Source organism: Dermacentor silvarum, chromosome 3, assembly GCF_013339745.2.
Source record: "Dermacentor silvarum isolate Dsil-2018 chromosome 3, BIME_Dsil_1.4, whole genome shotgun sequence".
In the NCBI taxonomy this organism is placed as follows: domain Eukaryota; kingdom Metazoa; phylum Arthropoda; class Arachnida; order Ixodida; family Ixodidae; genus Dermacentor; species Dermacentor silvarum.
Window position 1 is genome coordinate 179,000 of NC_051156.1, and position 18,787 is coordinate 197,786.

The 18,787-nt window shown below is 46.6% G+C and overlaps 1 long non-coding RNA gene across 1 annotated transcript; it reads left to right on the forward strand.

The window, feature by feature from the left end:
- The first annotated feature begins 717 nt into the window (after window positions 1–717).
- On the forward strand, window positions 718–3,667 carry LOC125943706 (uncharacterized). The gene is made up of 2 exons (XR_007465848.1): window positions 718–802; window positions 3,501–3,667. It is a non-coding gene; the product is annotated as an uncharacterized LOC125943706 (long non-coding RNA).
- Window positions 3,668–18,787: the final 15,120 nt, after the last annotated feature.

The window sequence follows — 18,787 nt, forward strand, 5'->3', positions numbered from 1 at the left end:
CTGTGTCCGGGGCGAGGCCTAACCGAGGCCATTGCTCGAGGCCTAACCGAGGCCTTTGCTCGAGGCCTAACCGAGGCCTTTGCTCGAGGCCTAACTGAGGCCTTTGCTTGGAGGCCGCCTCTTGCTCGAGGTGGCATGTGGAGTTGTGGCGGTGGAAGCCACCCGCCTGACACCCGTTCGAGTGCTCTGGCCACGGTAATGCAGCCGTGGGCCGTCGCCTGCCTCATTTGAAGACCCGTGCTGTCATCCGGCCTTGGCTCGCCTCCCACGAGGGTCATCGTGCGTTAGTCCATCAACAGAAATCGTCGCGACTGCTTGAGACGACCTACCGCCGATCGACGACATCAGTACTGAATCCGTGAGGCCTATTTGCTCTTCTCTCGAACGTTGCGCGTAGGACCTCGTGTAGACGTGTTTGATGTAAGGACTTTTGCTCTGTATGCTGTGTTTAGTGTTTGTCTTGTTTCAGTCCCATCATGTTATATAAATGTTCGTTTAAATTCGTTCGTGCGTCTCTGACATTTATTACCACCTGACTGCACACAGACATACGTGCCGAACTATTCCATCACAGCAGGTAAGCTAACCACACCTCATTGTTTTTCGAACAAATAAAAATAAAAAAATGCCGTGACTGCTGCGACCGGGTCGCAGCAGACAAAAGGTGTCCAAAACGTCTGCGTTCACCCATGACGTAACGTTCGCTATAACCCATGATGTCACATCCGTTTATTTTCATGGCGGCCGTTTTTCGGGGTCGGTCGCGTTGTGAAGCGGTCCGTATTCCGTGCCTTCTTACAGCGTAAGTAATCAATTTTTCCCTCTATATGCATGTAATAAAAGGTTGGGGCTGTCAGCTGCTTGATGTGTTGCCGTTAGTTATCTTGCGCGCATATTTTGCCTCATGGCCGCGTCAAATTGCAGCCGGCCCGTGGAATGGGCCGGGGAATCCCATATAAAGCTATAAAGCTGATCCTCCGTCAGGATCGTTAGTACGTGTACAGAACCATCCAGTAGTGTGGTTCAGTGAATGATGCGTGAAAAAACGAGGACGTAAGGAAATCCTGACATGGTGAGCTGTTCCGCCAGATCATGTTAAATCGCGTTTTTGCGCGAGATGGTCGAACAGCTTTGCTACTGCTTTTTCTACAGCTTTGCTGCATTTCATTTAGTCATCACCTGCATTCTTTTTAATAAGACAAATGGCATTACTGCGCGAAAGAGCGTCTTGAAGTTTCCCAACAAGAGCCAGTGCCGCCGTGCCTGTAGCATGCACGCTTACCAGCTACACGCTGTCCTGATGCAGTTAGAACGATTATGACGCAGTATCAGCGTGCTACTGCGAGATGCAGGATCCCTATGACAATACAATTAAAATAACTATAAAGAAATGAATGCAGTAAGTGTGGTGTTCAAACGTTGCCAAGCGTGATAAGCGGACCTGCCTCGTAAGATGCGTTGAATGAATCGGCTTCCTAGTCAGCTTCGCCGCAGTAGACTTGTGTTACGCGGTGAAGCTTACCCAAAAATTATTACAGTGAAGCATATCAAAAGTGAAAAGGGGCCGCTATCACGGGACATGTAATATGTGTTCCTTAACTATGTACGCGCGCACTCGCCGTCTCCCATCGAATTACGCGCGCCGAGGAGCGTAATAAGTGTATTGGCAGGTGTACTCACATGTATGAAAACTGCCAAGAAAAGCTGGTTAAGGCAAGCTCTCTTGTCGAAACGTTTGCACCAGCCTGTTCGACCACTGTTTATCACCGCAGTTTGTGTATTGCGGTGAAGCATACCGATAGTCACACGAATCGGGAGTGTAGGGTTTCAGCCAGCGACGAACCTTTCCAGACTCAACGTTATAGTCTCAACAAAGCATATTTTTGCGGCAGGATGATGTTTCGACAACTTTTGTTGGCTAAATCTTTACATGCCAAGTTTTTCACTATCAATATGCTTTACCGCAATACAGAAGAATCCTCACTGCAGGATACGTGTACTGTAGTTTGCCTAAACCCTACGTGATAGGTTCACCCTTGCCGCTATTAGTATGCTTCACTGCAAAACACTGTGTATTACGGTGAAACATACTAAAGCACATTTGTCAGTTCACAATGCAAGGACCCTTGCCCATTTGCTTTTGCTATTGTGATATTATGACATTCATTTTAATGACATCTTCACTGATAAAAAACATCCACATTGAAATGGAGACATGAACATTGATGGCAGCGTGTGTGATGGTTTATCCTTTGCTTTGTTGTGTACCTGTCATACTGCTATTAAATTTTCCTGTCCTTTTAAAGTGCTTACGTACATCACATCGCAAGGAGTCACTGTGTAATTAGTGGCATTGTTAAGTTAAAAAACCAGGCTCTTCTCAAGAGAGGGTGGGGTTAAGTACCTGTGAAATTTTTTTAGAGGGGTAGATTTCTGAGAAGAAATCAGATGCCAGAAACAGACCTGTGGTATCCTGGGTTTGAGTATTTAACAGTGGAAAGGATGCAAAATACATTATATTTATTGCCTGAAACCAAGAAGTAAGTGAAATATCTAAAATATATTAAATAGTGCCCACGAGGAACTGTAAGCTGTGCACACCTAGACCCAAAACGCACTTCTCTTGCTCCAGTCCATGCAGGCTATCAGCTGCTTTGTTGAAGCCTCTAGTACATTCTCAGTGGTGCAGTAATTTTTGTCTGCATTTTGCTCAAGTGTGCCCTAGACATAATTGAGTGATCTCCATTTGCAACTGGACTGCAGCCTCAGCTTGGGAGACCAGTGGTAGGGCATATTTTGTAAAACTAAGCTACACATAGCATTACCAGTTTGAGCAGAGTTTATATATGTTCACCTTTAGCACCTAGATTTTTTACCGTGAGTTCAGAAAAATCTCCAGCACATCGAGTCTCTAGATTTGAAATGCTGTATATGTTGTCTTCTTGTTCATTGCGGTTGCACTTAACTTCTGTCCAAATGGGAGAGCACTTCTGCATAGCGCATCAAGGACCATTCTTATCAACATGCCTTCCTTTTATTTATCTTACCTACACTCAAGAGCAAACGTATATAGCACATGAATGTGCTGTGCATGCACTTAAATTACATTGCCACGTTTAGTAGCACAGTGCACGTAGCTGGTGTTGATTCATTCAAGCTAAGAATTACTACAACCTTTAACTGTAGGTATTAGGGTGTGAGAGCAGAGAAATGGATATGCAAAGACAGTTGGGCACGTTAAGACGACATCTCTTTTTGTGTGTGAAAAGGTGAAAGATACACAAAATGGGATATAACACGTGCACTTTCAGCTTTTCTCACAAAAAAAAAAAAAAAAAAACGTCGGAGGAATAAGGTTTCTTCACTGTGCCATAGAAACTATATGTTTGCTCTCAAATGTAATTCTGATTCGTTGGATTTGTTCTTGTGCTGTGTTTGTTTTCTTGAGTGTGCTTTACTTTTTACACGTCAACGTTTCAAACTCGTTTTTATTTTCACAGACTGAACATCCCACGTGTTGGTTTGACTTCCTGGTACAGGATACTTGCAGTTGGCATGGAGTGATGAAGCAGCATGGTGTACTTTTATTAAAAGCACAGATTTCACCAGTATAGAAGCAGTTCATCAAAAATACATGTGTGCTGAAAATAAAGTGCTCCTACCCACACTCTTCATTGTCTAATTATGCTTGTATACCTGTATATTTTTCAGCAAACCACTTATTTGGGAAATTGAGTGTGATAAGTGCTTAATTGTGAGAGTTTTCAGGAAGAGCTTTGAACTCTTTTTAGTGGTGCACTGGTAAAATGTGTACATGCTGTAAAATTTAAACACCAGGCGGAATAGCAAACACCAATGCTTGATGTGGCATTTGTCGGGCTTGTGTGTCGGCAAATTTTCCATACAACAATATACTCTAGGACAGAGCATGCTAGCACTACAAAGCACCCATCTTTTATGTTAGGTATACATTACTACAAGCTCTTTAAAGATGGTCACAAGAGAAATGCTGGCTTTAATTAAAAACTAAAGGTGAAGGAAGCTGTGAAAATGTATTGAGAACTTATGCAATCTGTGGCGTTTACTCAGTTCAGATAATGTCCGAACGTGCCATAAGGCCTTGATAGCTGAAACTTGAGTAACAACTGGTAATGCAATTAAAGAATCTTGCTACACCTCTAAAAATGAGGCAGTGAAATGAAATTCGTGTCACAATTCCTTTTTGTTATTACTTTGTTTGGGTTGAACATACTGAGTGTAACAACACAAAGTGGAGGGGGTGATGCACATTAGAGAAATGCTAGTCTATTTTTATATTCCACCTTCTCTACATTCAAAGTGCAGTAAAGTTACCATGGTAAGTTACCATGGTACCATGGTTACCAGCTACAGTGAAGCCATTGGTTGAGTCTGTATGGTGGCAATCGCCAACCTAACTGCTTGGTTTATAGTGCCTTACTTGTACATACCTATTTAAGCGTTGAGCTATTCGAACATTGATTAAGGTAACCAACATATGAACAAGTAGTTTACTGAGTAAATTACATGGGGAAGGGCAGAAAATAGGACAGAGCACAGGGGGTGTATTCTGCAAGTGTCAACCGAACGGACATATTCATTGCAACTGCTGCTTAAATTCTGATTGGCTGGGCTGGGGAATGCATGAGAAGGAGACAGGTGCCCCAGTCAATCAACACTTCAGCAACAGATGAAATGGACGTGTCCACTAGGTGAATACTTTCAGAACCCCCCCCCCCCCCCCCCCCCCCCGCAGTTCTGTCGGTGACCAACATGCCTGGTATGGCACCCTTGATTTCAATGTCCGTCTTTATCAGCAAAAGTGTGAAAGCACCACGTTTGTACACGAAACGTTTTCCTGAGTTTGTCTGCCTTGAAGCCCATGGTGGTAATCACAGGAAACTGTGCAGATCCAGAGTAGCACCAAAGGAGAAGCCTTAATCGAAACAAATATGGAGGTGGGTTGCTGCATGCTCAAATTTGTGAGCTCACAAGTTTGCCAAGGCCGAGTCGTGTCAGTAGTTGATGAAGCCTACATGGTTAATGAATAACCACATAGGCTAAAATTATTTAGGTACTGTTTATGAGGACTACATATTTGCTGGAAATCTCTGAAAATAATTGTGCAAGCGCAGAATAACACTCTCTACTAGTGGTGACGTCCTTGAAAGAATGAATATGTATGAGTTTTACCTGTGTGGTGAATAAAGTTAAATTAAAAAATACTCGGCAATGGAAACATAATTCAAGGAGTAGTACTCCAATTACATTGCCTCTTCTTTAGGACTAGATGAATGCAATTAATTATAATAATCAATTGAAAATCGAACGCCAACCACAAAAATAAATATTAAATGTTTCAGCTCCTACCTGAGAGCCATGATTGTGAACAAAGCTGCAGTTGAACCATCTCTAATTTTTCATTTTTATGGTTTGTGTTTAAACTACTTACCATGCATCTTTCGACCAGACCAGACGAGCTTCCGTCAAACTCTTCACTACTTCAATGCAAATAATTAGAGGTTGGCAAATCTAAATTTTTTGTAATGGAAATAGTAAGTATCGAATAGTCGAATACAGATGCATACATTTACAGTAGGCATATTCATCTTAGTATATTAAGCACCGTGCTTGTACTGAATACAAAAAAAGAAAAATACTGCTAACTATCAGGGAAGATTAGGATTATTTTTAAACACAAGTTCACTAATTGTCATTTGAAAAACTGCACAAACACCTCTCAAAATTTTAGAGCCTGGTGGCAAACAAGATTTCTAAGAATAAATTGCTGCTGTACGACTAGCTGTAAAAAAGTACTAAATAAATGGTTGCCGCAAAAAAAAAAAAAAAAAAAAACCGGAAGACAAAAGCTGCAGAAGGACTATTTTGCTGTAAAGACATGTAAAAGGACAGGTTGCGAGAAAAAAAATCACTTGTTATAAAAAATTTACATGACTAGACTGTGAATACAATTAAATGATAGACTATAAGGAAAAATCAGGAGTTGTCATGTAGCCTTCCATGATGAAACCAAAAACAAAGTTTGCATTACCAATTTTGTTTCTGCATTCCTTCAAAAAAGTTTTGTTGTTTCACTTGTGATAATTTGTGATACTTTGTTAGCAGATGGTGAACAGTAATAACTTTAACACTCGGTTACTGCAAAGTATTTGGTTAGTTTTACTTAATCAAAAATGCTGAATAGTTAATTATTTTAGAATACGAATAGTTAGCATGTAATGTTCTATTCATATTCAAAACTTCAAATATTCTTCCACCCCTACAAATAATACTTCCTTTACCAATTTTCATGCAAAAGGCGCCCCCCCCCCTCCCCCGTCCTTAATATGTACTCGGCATCTCACCTCTACAATCCTGAGGCATACTGACATTATGCCGTGTGGCAACCCAAGCAAATAAAAAAAATCCTGAGGCGTGATTAGTTAGCATTCTGTGGTAAGTACCAGTCTGCAATAGCTTGGATCTGAGTGCTGTGCTGAGTAATTGTACATCACATACTTGTAACAGTCAAGTAGTGCTTCTCAAGAATCGTGTTGGAACTGCACACACTAAAACATAAGCTGGAATATTCAAAAGACAAGTACATGTTTTGCTTGCCAATCGACTTTTAGTGAGCTCATTTATGTAAGGTGTGCTGTTAAACAAATATTGTAATTTGCTATTGCAAAGAAAAAACAATAATCCAGTATCTCGTGCTTAATATTTATATGCACTGAACCAAGAAAGTAATTAACGAAGAAGAACATCAGAAATAAATACAAATATGTGTGCACTCACCGGCATAAAATAATTCTCAATGCAAGATTTCAATGAGGCATGCAACTTGAATTAAATCCACGTAAACAGGCTTTCCAAAGCATTCCCTAACTTACCTGTGTTATTCAGCATCATTCAAGAAGCTTTCACCAGGTTGATTTTTCACTTGAATAACTTAGACAATTCTGTCTCGTAATATGTCATGCAGTTGACTTCATTTTTTGAAGGCATATGTCAAGAAATCAGTGCTAGAAGAGAGTATAGCATTATGCACAGCTGCATAATTAAGGCACTTTCTAAAAACACACCGATTCATGATCATTCACTGTGTTAGTAACTATACTCCCACTGAAGCAGACTGAGAACACATCTGGGCTCAGTAGCGCACCCAGAATCTCTGCCAGGGGGGGGGGTTGAATTTTTAGGGTGGGGGGGAGAAAGCACTTTGCATAATATGCAATTGCCTTGCTTTAGCCAAAGGAATCCGACAGCAAATAAAATGCCTAATAATTATAACTATAATTACACCAAGGATGATGACAATCTTTATTTCATCAGCGTTTTACTAAATGTAAATTAAGTGTGAATGAATAAAGACAAGACAATGATAGAGTGTTTTTGTTAATCAGAAAAATTCGACGTCAAGCCACCTCCTGAATTGTAATGACAATGTCAACAGAGCTTTAAAGGTACACGTTGGACTGGTGGGGCTGGACGCGTCGGGGGGGGGGGTTAACTCGGTTTCGGGGGGGGGGGTTACAACTACCGGACCCCCCTGTCGGTGCGCCACTGTGGGCATTGCATTCAATCGCTGATGTAAAATGCGAAAATTACTGATTGTAGGTACGAATGAACCAAATGAGTAAGAAATATAGGTTCTCAAACTTCTAGTATTGAGTGTGGCAACATTTAAGAAAAACACATTGCAACTGAAAGTTGCAAAACATGTGCTGAAATAACTGAAATAGCTAGATTTAATAGACCAATAAACAGAAACTGCAAATTCCCAACATTTCTGAATACTTTTCCTCATGCTACCCTGATACAGGTGGCTTCCCTTAATTGCTCACACCTCTGCTTTAATTCCCTGCTCTTGCTGCTTTGTCCATGCTGACTGACACCTTGTACAAAGGTTAGGGCAAAAGCAGCTTGTGTTGTGAGGCAAGCTGTCCACGTCTGGTAGCCACATGTCAGTTTATCAGAGTAAATGAAAGGGAAGCCATGAGGGTAAGTCATAGAGAAGACGGATACCTAGGTTCAATGATAAAAGAAAACGCCAAAATGGAACTATTGGACAGTTCAGAGAATTGGCAAAACTGACATAGATTGGAAAAACGGGAAAGATGCATCATGGTGTATATTTATGTTATACAGGTCCCAGTCGAAAGATTTTTACTTTCTAATAAACTTATAAGACAATACATGACCAGCAATACTGTATATGGAACTAAAACAATTTTAATAAAGTCATCTAGAAGTCAGGATAGAGAAGTGACTGAAGTGAGGGTGCTAAGGTGGATGAAGTGGAAGCAGAATGTGAAGATACGTCTTAAAAAATGACATCCAACACACGCATAAAGATGGCAAAGATTGGACTCAATGTTCAAGAAGAAATTGAATATGATAATCTATTAGAATACATACATGAGAGGGCAGCAGCAATACAGCCGAGATAACTGTCATGCAAGAGGAAAGGATGTTAGTCTAAACATTAACAGTTGATCAGAAAATTATTGAACATTGAACATTGAACTTTATTTGACAAATTCTGGTGCTACAGAGAAACATGCTTATGGACATGTTTATGGACATATTAAGCATGGGCGCAGGCTTATGTAGAATTCCGTATGGTATGCACGATGTGAGAGTTGAATCTCATATAGAACCGTGGCCTTACACGCCTCAAATATAAAATGATGTGGCTAAGATGAGTCTATCAAGGAGAGCATCAAGAGGGCGCCTCCTCCAAAAAGAGAACAAGAGGAAGAGAGATTTTCGACGTAACATATGCAAGTCATACGTATCACAATTAATTCCAACATGTCTCGGGGAAGACACAAACTGAATCTGCCAATGGTGTAGGCAAAATGGTGTATATATATATATATATATATATATATACATACACACATACATACACACATACATATATATTCCGGTGTGATAGCCATAAAGTACGATATTTTTTCATACTGTGTTACCCTTTAAACTTAGGCAATTGCTGTTTTAATATATAGCAGTTGCCAACTGGAAGATAAAACGTAAATCTGCGCAACGAAGTCTATGACTGGAATATAGTAATATAGCCGTTTGCTGCTTGTAATTAATAACCACCTCTTTCTTTTTGCACGCAAATAGTACGCTGATATTCCAGAAAGAGCATCATACAGTAGCTTAGTTGTGATTGTTAAATAGGGCGCAAAAATGCTTTGCTCAAACCTGCATACTAAAACTGTTTATATGAATGATTAGTTGGTGAACTTGTCGATGAGGACTTTATATTTACAGTTGCAGCAAGATACTGGCAATATTACATGACTGAAATGTTGCGATGTCACTCAGTATGTACATGGCCCCTTCATAAATGAATGACGGTGCACTGTCAATAAATGTGTCGAAGTCAGATAATTTTATTCCGTGGAGTTGGATAATCTCTTTAAAGGATGCAGAGATGGCAGGAATATCCTTTGTTGCGTTGTTTAAGGAGTCCTTGTTTAATACGGAGTAATAATATTTTTGCTTGATGTGCAGTCAGTATAACGCCACATTTTTTCATAAAAGATTTAAATTACTGGCCCAAACCACATGAATAAGTTAATTACTAGCTGCAGGCATAACAAGAATTAAGTAAAAACTTCTACTTCACCATAGCTGACAGAACACAGCATTGAACATGTGCGGAAAAGTGCCTTTGTGTGGTCCCTTTAGTCCCTCTTCGAAAAGAAGACCACTACAAAAGCGACGAGCGCTCCCGCTCAGGGTTTCATTTTGGCAGCAGCGGCAACGGTACAGCGACGACGTACTCACAACCGTGTGCTTCTTCCACGCAGGCCTGTTCCGCATCAAGTTCTTCAGCTTAACATAGCTGATCACCCAGCTGTGCGAGCGTCATATCAACAAAGCTTCGTCACCTGGCCGTATGACACGTGCTGCTGGAAGCCTGTGACGTCCACTGGACTACCATTTCCATTGGCTCTTCGATGAGAAGACCACTACAAAAGCGACGAGCGCTCCCGCTCAGGGTTTCATTTTGGCAGCAGCGGCAACGGTACAGCGACGACGTACTCACAACCGTGTGCTTCTTCCACGCAGGCCTGTTCCGCATCAAGTTCTTCAGCTTAACATAGCTGATCACCCAGCTGTGCGAGCGTCATATCAACAAAGCTTCGTCACCTGGCCGTATGACACGTGCTACTGGAAGCCTGTGACGTCCACTGGACTACCATTTCCATTGGCTCTTCGATGAGAAGACCACTACAAAAGCGACGAGCGCTCCCGCTCAGGGTTTCATTTTGGCAGCAGCGGCAACGGTACAGCGACGACGTACTCACAACCGTGTGCTTCTTCCACGCAGGCCTGTTCCGCATCAAGTTCTTCGGCTTAACATAGCTGATCACCCAGCTGTGCGAGCGTCATATCAACAAAGCTTCGTCACCTGGCCGTATGACACGTGCTGCTGGAAGCGTGTGACGTCCACTGGACTACCATTTCCATTGGCTCTTCGATGAGAAGACCACTACAAAAGCGACGAGCGCTCCCGCTCAGGGTTTCATTTTGGCAGCAGCGGCAACGGTACAGCGACGACGTACTCACAACCGTGTGCTTCTTCCACGCAGGCCTGTTCCGCATCAAGTTCTTCAGCTTAACATAGCTGATCACCCAGCTGTGCGAGCGTCATATCAACAAAGCTTCGTCACCTGGCCGTATGACACGTGCTGCTGGAAGCCTGTGACGTCCACTGGACTACCATTTCCATTGGCTCTTCGATGAGAAGACCACTACAAAAGCGACGAGCGCTCCCGCTCAGGGTTTCATTTTGGCAGCAGCGGCAACGGTACAGCGACGACGTACTCACAACCGTGTGCTTCTTCCACGCAGGCCTGTTCCGCATCAAGTTCTTCGGCTTAACATAGCTGATCACCCAGCTGTGCGAGCGTCATATCAACAAAGCTTCGTCACCTGGCCGTATGACACGTGCTGCTGGAAGCCTGTGACGTCCACTGGACTACCATTTCCATTGGCTCTTCGAAGAGAAGACCACTACAAAAGCGACGAGCGCTCCCGCTCAGGGTTTCATTTTGGCAGCAGCGGCAACGGTACAGCGACGACGTACTCACAACCGTGTGCTTCTTCCACGCAGGCCTGTTCCGCATCAAGTTCTTCGGCTTAACATAGCTGATCACCCAGCTGTGCGAGGGTCATATTGACACGTATACATGTTTATCTTTCGCCGATGGCCGCTTTCCACCGGCTAACAAATGTTAAACGTTATCGCTCGGCGCAGGACGCGTCTGTATCGGAAGTTTCTAGAACGTTATCGATGCTTCTTTCCGTTGCCTGTTTTCACCGACGCTTATGTTATCTGATTGTATGAGTGACGCGAATTGTCTAGAACTTTCTGGAAGATACGCGCGTACCAGGGATTATTCTGGAACCTTCGATGACTCAGGTATAAAAGCCGACGCGTTTTGCCGCTGATCAGATTTTCGACGATCGCCGACTGTGTTCGCCGCTATCGTTGTGCTTTGAGTGTACCTTGCTTTTGTGGGCACAGGTTCGCCCAATAAACAACCAGTTTCGTCGTACACAGTTTTACGACTGTTTTCTTCAGCGTCACTACTACGTGACATCTGGTGGAGGTGCTAGTTCGTTCATGCACCGAACGCCCCCGCAAAGCCGCGACCCAAGCCCGAAACCGGAGGACGAGACCAACGTCGCCAAGGACCAGCGAGCTAGCCGTAGGCAGCAAGGACTTGTACCGGAGTTCGGACTTCTTCCCGAAAAGACCACTGCAATCAAGACCAAGTCAACGACCAAAATGGCAGCACCAGCGTCCCCCATCCTGCTGCAACAACCTCGGGAGCCACCGACCTTCCGTGGATCATCGGCTGAAGACCCTGAAACCTGGCTGGAGACATACGAGCGGACCGCGACGTTCAACAAATGGAGCGACGACGACAAGTTGCGCCATGTCTATTTTTCGTTAGATGACGCTGCTCGGACCTGGTTTGAGAACAGAGAGACCACCCTGGTTACGTGGGACCTTTTTCGTGAAAACTTCGTGAGGACCTTCACGAGTGTCGTACGAAAGGAGAGGGCAAGGTTCTCTTAGAAACCAGAGTGCAATTGCCGAACGAGAACATCGCGATCTTCACGGAGGAGATGACTCGCCTCTTCCGCCACGCCGACCCCGACATGTCTGAAGAAAAGAAAGTTCGGTTCTTGATGCGGGGTGTCAAAGACCAACTATTCGCCGGATTGATGCGCAACCCGCCCAAGACTGTCGCCGAATTTCTTTCCGAGGCTACAACGATCGAAAAGACGCTTGAAATGCGCGTCAGGCAATACAACCGCCATGCCCTGACCAACTACGCCGACGCTCAAGCGCTAGGCGCCTACGACCTGCGCGAGACAATTAGAGCGGTCGTTCGCGAGGAGCTGCATAAGCTCTTTCCCAGGTCGCAGCCTCACGTGGCATCTATCGCCGACGTCGTCAAAGACGAAGTTCAGCGCTCACTTGCAGTTCCCGATGTGCAGCCACAATCGCCGCAACCCCAGCCGGAAGCGCTGACCTACGCCGCCGTCGCCCGTCGTCAAGGCCCCCCTCCGCGCTCGCGCCAGGGGCCCGTAACGCCGCAGTTCCGTCGTCCACCGCCGCCGCCGCCAGCACGCCCACCCGTCGCCCAGTACAGCTACCAGAGAAAGACGGACATTTGGCGCGCCCCCGACCACCGCCCGCTCTGCTATCACTGCGGGGAAGCCGGCCATGTATACCGCCGATGCCCATACCGCGAGATGGGCCTACGAGGGTTCCCCGTCAACGCGCCGCGTCCCGATCGAGGTGAACGACCGCGCGACATCGCCGACTACCTCGCCGGAGCCCAGTGGCAACCACGACGATACTCACGCTCGCCGTCACCAGGCCGCTACATCTCGCCGCATCGCCGTCAGTACAACGGTACCACCCGGGGCCGATCTCCGAGCCCTTACCCGGGAAACTAAAGGCAGCAACCGATGGAGGTGCGGTTGCTGTACGACGCAATGCCGAAGATCCTCCGACGCCGCCGACGACGACGATTCGCTATTCATCACGACGAGATATCAGCACGCCGCCTAGCAACAGCCTTGACAGCACTTCGCCGCCGAAAGAAGACCTTCCGACGCGACGTAGCAGCAGCAGAGCAAGCCGACGCAGCCGTGATCCGACGCCACGAATTAACCGCAACGCCAGACGCCGATCTACCGATCTAGACGTGCTCATCGATGGCCATAACGTCACCGCTCTCGTCGACACTGGAGCCGACTATTCCGTCTTCAGTGGCCCGTTCGCCGCCAAGATGAAGAAGGTGAAAACAGCCTGGCAAGGACCCGATATCCGGACAGCTGGAGGCCACCTAATAACGCCGACTGGAATCTGCACAGCGCGAGTCACGGTTAACAATCGCACTTACCCGGCGAGCTTCGTAATCATGCAGCACTGCTCGAGGGACGTCATCCTAGGCATGGACTTTCTAAACCAACATGGTGCAGTCATCGATTTAAGGTCCAAGTCAATAACGCTTTCAACGCACAACGCGATACCACCGGATACAGACATCAGTTACCATGCCTTGAATGTGCTAGAAGAACAAGTCACCGTTCCGCCTCGCTCCAGTGTAATGATTTCCGTCGGTACCGAAGTGCCTGCAGACATGGAGGGCATCATCGAGGGCGATCATCACCTACTGCTCGACCGTGAAATTTGCGTCGCTAGAGGCATAGCTGAGCTACGTGCAGGGAAAGCAAGGGTGATACTCACGAACTTCAGCCCTGAATACAAGCACATTAACAAAGGCACCACGGTCGCCTACATCGACGAAATAGTAGAAGCCAGCAGTGCTTTTGCCTTCACGGATTCCAGTGCACCTGCAACGACGACTATAATACCTGAGCCAACTTTCGACGTCAATCAAAACCTTCCCAGGCATAAGAAAGAACAACTAAAAGCTCTGCTCCTGCAATACAAGGACTGCTTCTCGTCGTCGTCAAAAGTTCGACAAACCCCTGTCGCCAAGCACCGCATCATCACCGACGAAAACGTCCGCCCACTCCGTCAGAGCCCGTACCGAGTTTCGGCGCGCGAACGTGAAGCCATAAGGCACCAAGTCGACGAAATGCTACGCGATGACATCATCCAGCCGTCCAAGAGTCCGTGGGCGTCCCCCGTGGTGTTAGTGAAGAAGAAGGATGGAACCCTACGTTTCTGCGTCGATTATCGTCGCCTCAACAAGATCACGAAGAAGGACGTATACCCCCTCCCACGGATTGACGACGCCTTGGATCGACTCTACAACGCAAAGTATTTTTCGTCGATGGACCTCAAAACCGGCTACTGGCAAATCGAAGTCGACGAGAGGGACCGGGAGAAGACTGCGTTTATAACACCAGACGGACTGTTCGAGTTCAAGGTCATGCCGTTTGGTCTTTGCTCGGCACCTGCGACTTTCCAACGCGTCATGGATACAGTACTGGCAGGCTTGAAGTGGCAGACTTGCCTCGTCTATTTGGACGACGTCGTTGTGTTTGCCTCAAGCTTCGAAGAACACCTGCGGCGCCTTGAAACAGTTCTTCAAGCAATCAAAACCTCCGGACTCACGTTAAAGCCAGAAAAGTGCCGCTTCGCATATGAGGAGCTCTTGTTCTTGGGCCACGTCATCAACAAGTCTGGAGTGCTCCCCGACCCTCAGAAAACTGCAGCCATCTCCAACTTTCCCCCGCCCGCTGACAAGAAGGCAGTGCGTAGATTTCTTGGCCTGTGCGCCTATTACAGGCGCTTCGTCAAGGATTTTTCACGGATCGCAGAGCCACAGACGTATCTCACGAAGGCCGACGTCGAGTTCAAGTGGGACAAGCCGCAACTCGAAGCATTTGAAGAACTGAAGCGACGCCTGCAATCGCCGCCAATACTTGCGCATTTCGACGAAAACGCCGATACCGAAGTCCACACCGACGCAAGCAGCGTAGGACTCGGCGCCGTGCTTGTGCAGAGGACTGATGGACTAGAAAGGGTTGTAAGTTACGCTAGCCGCTCGCTATCGAAGGCGGAAGCAAATTATTCCACAACAGAAAAGGAGTGCCTCGCCATCATCTGGGCTACATCAAAGTTTCGCCCCTACCTCTATGGCAGGCCCTTTAAAGTTGTGAGCGACCACCACGCCTTGTGTTGGCTAGCTAACTTGAAGGATCCTTCAGGTCGCCTCGCACGATGGAGTCTGAGACTTCAAGAATTCGACATCACCGTCGTTTACAAGTCCGGGCGAAAGCACTCTGACGCCGACTGCTTGTCTCGTGCCCCCGTCGAACCGCCGCCACAAGACGACCAGGATGACGACACTTTCTTGGGACCCATCAGTGCCGACGAATTCGCCGAACAACAGCGAGCCGACCCGGAACTAAGGAGCCTTGTAGACTACCTGGAAGGCAAGACCGTCATTGTGCCGAAGTTGTTCAGGCGAGGATTGGCGTCGTTTTTCTTGCAAAACGACATTCTCCTAAAGAAGAACTTCTCGCCTCTCCGAGCCAACTACCTCCTCGTGGTACCCGCAGCATTGCGTCCAGAGGTTCTGCAAGCTCTCCATGACGACCCAACGGCTGGACACCTCGGTTTTTCCCGCACGCTCGCGAGGATACAAGAAAAATACTACTGGCCTCGCCTCTCTGCCGACGTCGCCCATTACGTAAGGACATGCCGAGACTGTCAGCGGACGCAAAACACCGCCGACAAGGCCAGCCGGACTTCTACAGCCAATCGAGCCACCTCGCCGACCGTTCCAGCAGATCGGGATGGACTTACTGGGGCCTTTTCCGACGTCGACGTCCGGGAATAAATGGATCGTCGTCGCTACGGACTACCTCACCCGCTACGCCGAAACAAAAGCCTTGCCCAAAGGCAGTGCCGCCGAGGTAGCCCGATTCTTCGTTGAGAACATCCTCCTGCGTCACGGTGCCCCAGAAGTCCTCATCACCGACAGAGGCACGGCCTTTACGGCAGAACTAACTCAAGCCATCCTGCGGTACAGCCAGACAAGCCATCGCCGCACCACCGCCTACCACCCGCAGACGAATGGCCTCACCGAGCGCCTAAATAAGACCATCGCCGACATGCTGGCAATGTACGTCGACGTCGAACACAAGACGTGGGATGCCATCCTTCCGTACGTCACCTTCGCATACAACACGGCCGTGCAAGAAACGACGCACATGGCGCCGTTCAACCTGGTCTACGGAAGGAACCCGGCAACGACGCTTGACGCCATGCTACCAGACGTCGCTGACGAAGAAAATCTCGACGTTGCCACTTATTTGCAGCGTGCCGAAGAAGGTCGACAGCTCGCCCGCCTGCGCATCAAGAACCAGCAGAGGACTGACAGCCGACACTACAATCTACGACGACGCTACGTCGAGTACCAGCCGGCGACCGTGTTTGGGTCTGGACTCCCATACGCCGACGAGGACTTAGCGAGAAACTGTTGCGTCGCTATTTCGGACCATATAAGATAATCCGACGTATTGGCGCACTGGACTATGAGGTCGTGCCAGACGGCATTTCGCAATCACAGCGGCGCCGGGCACGACCTGAAGTCATCCACGTGGTGCGCCTTAAGCCTTTCTATGCCCGCTGACGAGCTTATAGGTACTTTGTTACTTTGTTATTTTCTTTCTTTATTACGCGTCGTTTTCTTTTCGCTCTCGCGTTTGTTTGTAGCATCGGGACGATGCTTTTTAAGGGGAGGGTATTGACACGTATACATGTTTATCTTTCGCTCATGGCCGCTTTCCACCGGCTAACAAATGTTAAACGTTATCGCTCGGCGCAGGACGCGTCCTGTATCGGAAGTTTCTAGAACGTTATCGATGCTTCTTTCCGTTGCCTGTTTTCACCGACGCTTATGTTATCTGATTGTATGACGTGACGCGAATTGTCTAGAACTTTCTGGAAGATACGCGGCATACCAGGGATTATTCTGGAACCTTCGATGACTCAGGTATAAAAGCCGACGCGTTTTCGCCGCTGATGAGATTTTCGACGATCGCCGACTGTGTTCGCCGCTATCGTTGTGCTTTGAGTGTACCTTGCTTTTGTGGGCACAGGTTCGCCCAATAAACAACCAGTTTCGTCATACACAGTTTTACGACTGTTTTCTGAAATTGCTGATATTACCCTGCTTATCTTTCAGTGCATACATTTTGCCTTGTGCTATGCCTAGTTTTCTTCTCACTGATTTCATGCTGCGTCCACATTTTACTACTTCCTTAATTTTTCTCATGTTATAATTTCTGATATCCTTGCTTTCTTCTTGTTGATCAGTTTTCGACAGTTCATCGAATTCTACATGATCTCTCGAGTTTGCCACTTTCATGTTTTGTCGTTCCTTTATTAAGTCCTTTGTTACTTGGGAGAGCTTAAAAAAAATTAAATTATGGGGTTTTACGTGCCAAAACCAGTTCTGATTATGAGGCACGCCGTAGTGGGGGACTCCGGAAATTTGGACCACCTGGGGTTCTTTAACGTGCACCTAATCTAAGTAAACGGGTGTTTTTCGCATTTCGCCCCCATCGAAATGCGGCCGCCGTGGCCGGGATTCGATCCCGCGACCTCGTGCTCAGCAGCCCAACAGCATAGCCACTGAGCAACCACGGCGGGTTTGGGAGAGCTTACCTAACTGGTTGCCTTAGTGTTTTACCTTTCATTCCAATTGCTACTTCTGAGATCAGCCGAGTTATGGTTTCATTCATTACCTTTATGCTGTCTTCATCTTCCTGTTCTAAAGCTGCATATTTGTTTGCGAGCTGCAGCCTGAATTGGTCTGCTTTTACCCTTACTGCATCTAGGTTGGCCTGTTTCTTCTTGACTAACTTTATTCGTTCTCTCTTCAAATTGAGAGAAATGCTAGACCTCACTAACCTATGGTCACTGCACTTTACCCTACCTAACGCTTCTACATCCTGCACTATGCTGGGATCGGCAGATGGTATGAAATCTATTTCATTCCTTGTCTCTCCATTAGTGCGTTTCCAGGTCCATTTCCTGTTGCTGCGCTTCCTGAAGAAGCTAAACATTTCGACAGAATTACCTGTGATTAGGAAGATTTATTAAGACTTAGAGATTGACTCCAACCAAATAAGGAAAGTTACTATCCCGACGTTTCGGAACCAATTCGGCTCCTTCAGGGGTATTGTTCGGAGGTGGCGGTGTGCCGCTTTTAAAAGGTCCGTCGTAACAAAGGAGAGGAAGGGGGAGAGAGCGTAAGGTGCGGAGACACTTGGCAGGGCACCTGTTCTAGACAGACAAAATAAATGGTGGGGTGGGGTGGGGGGGGGGGGGGGGCTTCGGCGTCGCTGGTCGGCTGGGTTGACCGATGCTGGGCGCCCTTTAGTCGCGGGAATGCGTTGACGAGGGACAGGGGGGGGGGGGGGCGAGGACGAGTTGTTTTGGGTGTTGCATTCTCTTCAGCAAAACACTTATATGGGGAATTGATTGTGATAAGTGCTTGTGACAGTTTTCAGAAAGAGCTTTGAACCCTTTTTCTGGTGCACTGGTAAAATGTGTATATGCTGTAAATTTAAACACCACGCGGAGTAGCAAACACCAATGCTTGATGTGACATTTGTCGGACTTGTTGTATGGAAAAATTGCCGACACACAATATACTCTAGGACCGAGCACGCTAGTACTTCAAAGCACCCATCTTTTATGTTAAGCATACAATAATACAAGCAGGCGCGGATCCAG